The sequence below is a fragment of the Schistocerca americana genome, chromosome 1 (genome assembly GCF_021461395.2).
Source record: "Schistocerca americana isolate TAMUIC-IGC-003095 chromosome 1, iqSchAmer2.1, whole genome shotgun sequence".
Lineage (NCBI taxonomy): Eukaryota > Metazoa > Arthropoda > Insecta > Orthoptera > Acrididae > Schistocerca > Schistocerca americana.
Window position 1 is genome coordinate 479,121,609 of NC_060119.1, and position 6,087 is coordinate 479,127,695.

General features: G+C 38.2%; 1 protein-coding gene across 2 annotated transcripts in view; it reads left to right on the forward strand.

The window, feature by feature from the left end:
• Positions 1-4,644, forward strand: part of LOC124604198 (mpv17-like protein 2) — a 44,556-nt gene extending 39,912 nt beyond the window's left edge. The window contains exon 4 of one of the 2 annotated variants that reach the window (XM_047136458.1): positions 4,400-4,644. The gene's annotated coding sequence lies outside the window, so the exon portion shown is untranslated. Of the gene's footprint in view, positions 1-3,433; positions 3,992-4,399 lie in introns of those variants that run through there. The other variant, XM_047136459.1, reaches the window with a different exon arrangement.
• The last annotated feature ends 1,443 nt before the right edge of the window (positions 4,645-6,087 follow it).

A 6,087-nucleotide genomic window follows, 5' to 3' on the forward strand; every position in this document is an offset into this window, starting at 1 on the left:
CATTCAATTCTTAGATTTGCCAAGCTCAACTTTAAAAATGTTTACCATTTTCTTTGCTTGCTAAAATATGAAGAAAATTTGGAAAATAACTTCAATTTGGTCCATTATGAAAAGGCTAACATCTGTAATGACTTTTTGCTGTATACTCATTAAAACTTTTACAACAAAGTAGTTTTCAACATAATTTCTTGTGATATCCTCACTTATTGTAACAAATGCACTTGCCCGCGAAAGGCAAAGGTCCTGAGTTCGAGTCTCGGTCCGGCACACAGTTTTAATCTGCCAGGAATTTTTTAATGGACTAGATTCTGTGTAACTTGTTGTACTACTCTGCCACCAGCAATCCTAACCATGATTTGATAGTAGCTTGAAGCTCCTCATAGTTTGTGAAATGTATTAAAGCAGCCATTGTTTCATGCTTCGAAAAAGGTATTAGTGGCAGCCAAATCAGAGCTGTATGGAGATTGGTCAAACTTGTGAGCAGTTTTCAAACTTTACTGCTTCTATGCAGAAACTAAATATGTCTCATTGTTTTGAAATATGCTTTTTAGTGTAGGTTTATTAATGGTTCACTGACCATTGTGGAAATGGTCATTGTGTTCTGTACCATAAACTGAACCAAAGCACACTGATACTGTCCCAAAAGCCATTGACCACAAGCTTATTATAAGAAAATATATAGTGGTATTTCAAAGGTTCCCTTGGTTGACTGATGCGAGTTCACTCCATAGACCACCATTTTCTCATTTTTAATGTACAGAACTTGTGTCTCATTAAATGTAACAGTGTGATGGAGAAAGTCCATTCTATTGACGTTATGGTCATTAGTTAATTTGGGTACTCAAAACGCATGAAACTTCAGCAGTATTATGTTAGTTGGTGCAAATTGTTTGTGAAAAATGAGACAAATGACTACATAATTTAATTATTGTTAACAGTGACTTTCTGTGAATGTTTTGCTCAATTTTGTACAATTTTATTGGTAATTATAGAGGTTCGTCCACTCCTTGGCAGATCATACACAGTGTTTGAAGACATTCTGCACTGTTGTCTCATAGCACCGTCACTCATAACATTTTCTCCAATAATCTAAATAAATTTTGTTGTAAATGTATTTGGGTTGTCTTCCTTTTTTACCCACAGACAACAAATGCTCTCTGTACACTTCAACTGACAGGATTATAAATTACATTGGCCATTACAAAACCTTTACTGCACCAGGCACAGTGTCACAGTTATCTCTCTCAACTGCTTGGTGCATTACTACCAAAGCTTTACATTAGTGTGCAATATGGTCACTGTATCTCCTTTTTTCCCCATTCAGTATTCAGTCAGAACTTACTTTCCAAATTTCTCTCTTAGATGTATGCATTTTTAATTTTAAAGACCTCAGTTTTTGTCTCCTTTAGTGATATGAGCTGCTTCTGAGAGCGTAGTACTTGTTACAGAAAGTGCAGCATTAATTGAGATATTTACAGCTTAGAAATCTGTATAGGTAAGCATAAAAGTCATCTCACTGGAATTGCAACATGAATTTCTCATTAAGTAATTATAGTAATAATGTAATGTAACTGTGTAGCACTTTAATGCCTAGAGTACCGAATTAACCATTGCTTTTCCCATATTGAAAGAAGTAAAACATTCAGCCATAATAGCATTAATTGGAAGAAAATACTAAATATTTTATATTATCCATTGAAAAATGTTTAAATTCTTGTACAATAATGCACATGGGAACGAAGCCTTTCATGTCAGCACTTATATATAGAACATTCTCAGTTTTCTTGCCGTATCAATTTGGGATAAAATCTCAAGCTTTTGACGATATCCTGAGAAAATCAAACAGATTAGAGTTGGTCCAAATGACATTTTAGTCAGCCTGGATGTGGTATCGCTGCTTACAAAAGTTCTGGTGGAGGACACTTTGAAAATGCTGGCGGATCTTTTTCCTCCTGAAGCTTTAAAGTTGTTCCGGCATGTGATGACGACCACTTACTTCTTGTATGGTAACAAATTTTATGAAATGACAGATAGTATGGCGATGGGCTCTCCATTGTCTCCATCACTGGCAAACTTTTTTATGGAGAATTTTGAGGAACATGCATTAAATTCGGCTCCCCTCCATTCATCCTTATCTTATCGTTATGTTGACGATACATTTATGATCTGGCCACATGGCGCAGAAGCTCTTGAACAATTCATGGAACACATGAACAGCATACATTCGAACATCCAGTTCACTGTCGAGATGGGGAAGGAAGGGAGATTGCCTTTCTTAGACGTTTTAGTATGACGACAGGCGGACGGGCGTCTTGGCCACTCTGTATACCATAAGCCAACACATACCAATTTATACCTGAATGCACAGAGTTTCCCTCATCCTGCTCAGAAGAGAGCCATTTTGAACACGTTGGTATATAGAACAAAAACTGGTTCTGACGAGGACCACTTAAGGTCCGAGATTAACCATCTGAAGTATGTGTTCTGAAAGAATGGCTATGGTGCCCGCAATATAAAGACAGTGTTCTCCAAAAAAAGGAACATGAAAATGCTGCACACTCACAGGATGAAACACCGATTGCGGTTCTTCCTTTTTGTGGTGCTATTTCCAGCAAAATAGGAAGAGTCCTGCGTAGATGCGGTATAAGACCGATTTTTCGTCCTCCTAAGAAAATTAAGGAGATGATGTGCCCTGTTAAGGACAATCTCAGCCTTAGGGCCCCTGGAGTTTATAATATCCCCTGTGAGTGTGGAAGCAATTATATAGGTCAGACCATTTGTACCGTTTCCGACCGCTGTGCAGAACACCAACACCATATTAAACATAGAGACTGGAGAAATTGACAATTGCAGAGCACAGCCTCATGAACAAGCATAAAATGTTGTTCGATGAAGCAAAAATTCTGTCCCATGCCTCCATGTACAGGGATTCTTTTATTGAGGCTGTTGAAATAGTAATGAGCCAAAAGAACTTTAACTGTGATAGCGGATACCATCTGAGCTGTGCATGGAAACGAGCGCTTGATGCAGAGTAGCAGCAAAGATGTTCCTTCCAAGGTTTACGTTCCAATGGAAGTGGTGGCTCCACCGGCGCACACATTGACACCGTCTGTGATAGCAGTACGTAATCGCTGACCAATCACAAGCCAACCAATCAGAAGCCGTCCACGGGCTATAAAAAGGCTACCATAGCAGCAGAGAAGACAGTCAGTTGCTCCTGACGATGACAATGGAGGACATCATCAAAAGCTTGAGATTTTATCTCGAATTGATACAGTAAGAAAACCGAGAATGTTTTAAATAATTCACATATTTCATGAAGAGCTTCTTGCCAAACCTGCCAAAGGTATGTTCAGAAGTTCGCTATATGTTTGTATCAGTTATAGTGTTTTAAATATTGTTTATATTACATCTAGATTTTGCATTATTGCGGCAATTTTGAACTGGAATGTAAGTGCTCTCAGTTACCGGTGAAATCTTCAGTACCAGGCTGCAAGAAAAATGCAGAAAGCAAAACCTTGACATACCTTGTGAAGGCTTTTGCTCAATAAGCTGAGATGAACTCTAGAGGAAACTAGGATTAATTGACAACCCATAAAAATACATTAAGGTTATTTGATTGCTGCACAACAGTGCGAAAGGCTGTGTTCTTTCCAGTAATGGACACTGAAAATCATTTGAATTTGTGATAAGTGATAAAACAGAGATGTTTGGTCACCCCACCATTTGCAATATTTATTGGTGCAATCATTCATCTTGTCAAAGCAACTACCACAGAGTATAGAAATATAGTGCAGGACTAACTGAGGGTTACTCAACCTAAAAGGACTTAAGCTCCAGAAAAAGGTATATTCTACTAATGGTATTGAATGCATAACACTATTAATAATGTTTTTTTGGTTTGCTCAGATGATGATCTACAGGCCATTCTGAATGTCTTAAACAAACCTTATAAAAGCATTGACATACATTAAAAGGCACATATACTGTATCAACCTACTTCTACTGCCCAAGCAATGCTTCCCACCTTCACAACAAACAGTGAATTCCTGCAGAGTTTAGAACATTTTCCCGACCTTGTTGGCAACCATCTTTTAGAGGAATAAGTTATTTGTTATATAAAATTAGTCTGCAAAGGGCAATTATCTTTGTGCAGCTAGTACATAATTATTTTTTAAACCAGAAGCATGACACTAACAATAGTTCTTAGTGTGTGGACTGCAGTAGCTGCAAAAGAAGATAAATGACTTTCAGTCTAAAGACACTGTGCACATAGATCTGAAGGCCCATTGCAAGTTACAGATTGTGAGGATGAGTTATTCTTTCCACATATTAGAGATGTTAAGAACAGCCACATTATAGTGGGATATTAATTTTTTATTTTTTATTGGATTTGCAGACAGTACCATCATGACATCATATGGAATACTTATATTGAACAAGGGGCGTGATTTTACTGCATACTGTGCCAGTGAAGAGAGCAGTAGAAGGCAGATGTCACTAATGTATGAGACCAGTCAACTGAGAGCCCATGTCCGTGATGCACAATCACATGCATGCGTTCTAAGATAAATTTGCTTGAACAATAGTAGGATAATTATCAGATGAATAAATAAAATTGCATGCATCACAGTGACCAATGAATATTCTGTTCTGAGTACAGTAGAACATATTATGCCTGTTCTCTCAGTTACAGTTACTGGAGGGACAACAGTACATGAAGATAATTTTACTTGAAAATTAACAGAACAGAAATGTTCTTTAATACTGGTACATGTTGTGGTTCATATATAACAACCAGTCTTTGTTGGCTACTAACAAAAAAAAACTTAATCTTAGTCTTCACCAAGTATCATTAAAGAAGACATCTATAATGAAATTTGAATCTGTCTGCAACCCCTGCAATCTGTAATGGTAGAATTTTCTTTTTTTTTTTTTTTGGGCATTTGCAATGGTTGAAAGCAGCCAATGAGATAAAATACAGTATTGCATGGGAAAGATTTGTAAAGTTGCACTTCATAGCAAGTTTAAGTGGATGTGTGTGTGTGTGTGTGTGTGTGTGTGTGTGTGTGTGTGTGTGTAGAGGATGTAAAGGCCAATAACTTCAGTAACTATCGCTCCAGCTCCATCTCCTGCCCTGCATTCATTCCCATTATTTCTGCAAATTGTTCATGAATGAATGTTTTTTGCAATGGGCAGTTGAGTAACTTTTTATCACTGCATATGTGATGGCCATACCTTGCAAATGTGCTAATGAAGTCACCATGCCTCTTGTGGACTGTGGTTGTGTGTGTTTTTTTTTTTTTTTTTTTTTTTTTTTTTTTTTTTTTTTTTTTTTTTGCCCCCCCCAACCAATCAATAAATTTACCATATGGTATTGGCTTGTTCTCATGATACTTCCTGCATGATTGTTAACCAACCACAAAGAAGCACTTGCCTTTTTACGCAGTTTAACTCAAGATCTGAAACACAATATTTTGACTTCTTTTTGTGTGTCCTGAAATAAGAAGTATCCTTCCATTTAACTGATAAAGTCATCCATTCGTAAGGTATGCGACCAGCCAGACTTGGCATGTAGTAATTCCATGGAAATATCTTGATAGCTAACAACTTTATGACATCAGAATGAGATTTTCACTCTGCAGCGGAGTGTGCGCCGATATGAAACTTCCTGGCAGATTAAAACTGTGTGCCCGACCGAGACTCGAACTCGGGGCCTTTGCCTTTCGTGGGCAAGTGCTCTACAATCTGAGCTACCAAAGCACGACTCACGCCCGGTACTCACAGCTTTACTTCTGCCAGTATCTCGTCTCCTACCTTTCAAACTTTACAGAAGCTCTCCTGCGAACCTTGCAGAACTAGTACTCCTGAAAGAAAGGATATTGCGGAGACATGCATTGCCACAGTCTGGGGGATGTTTCCAGAATGAGATTTTCACTCTGCAGCGGAGTGTGCGCTGATATGAAACTTCCTGGCAGATTAAAACTGTGTGCCCGACCGAGACTTGAACTCGGGACCTTTGCCTTTGGAAGCTAGGAGACGAGATACTGGCAGAAGTAAAGCTGTGAGTACCGGGCGTGAGTCGTG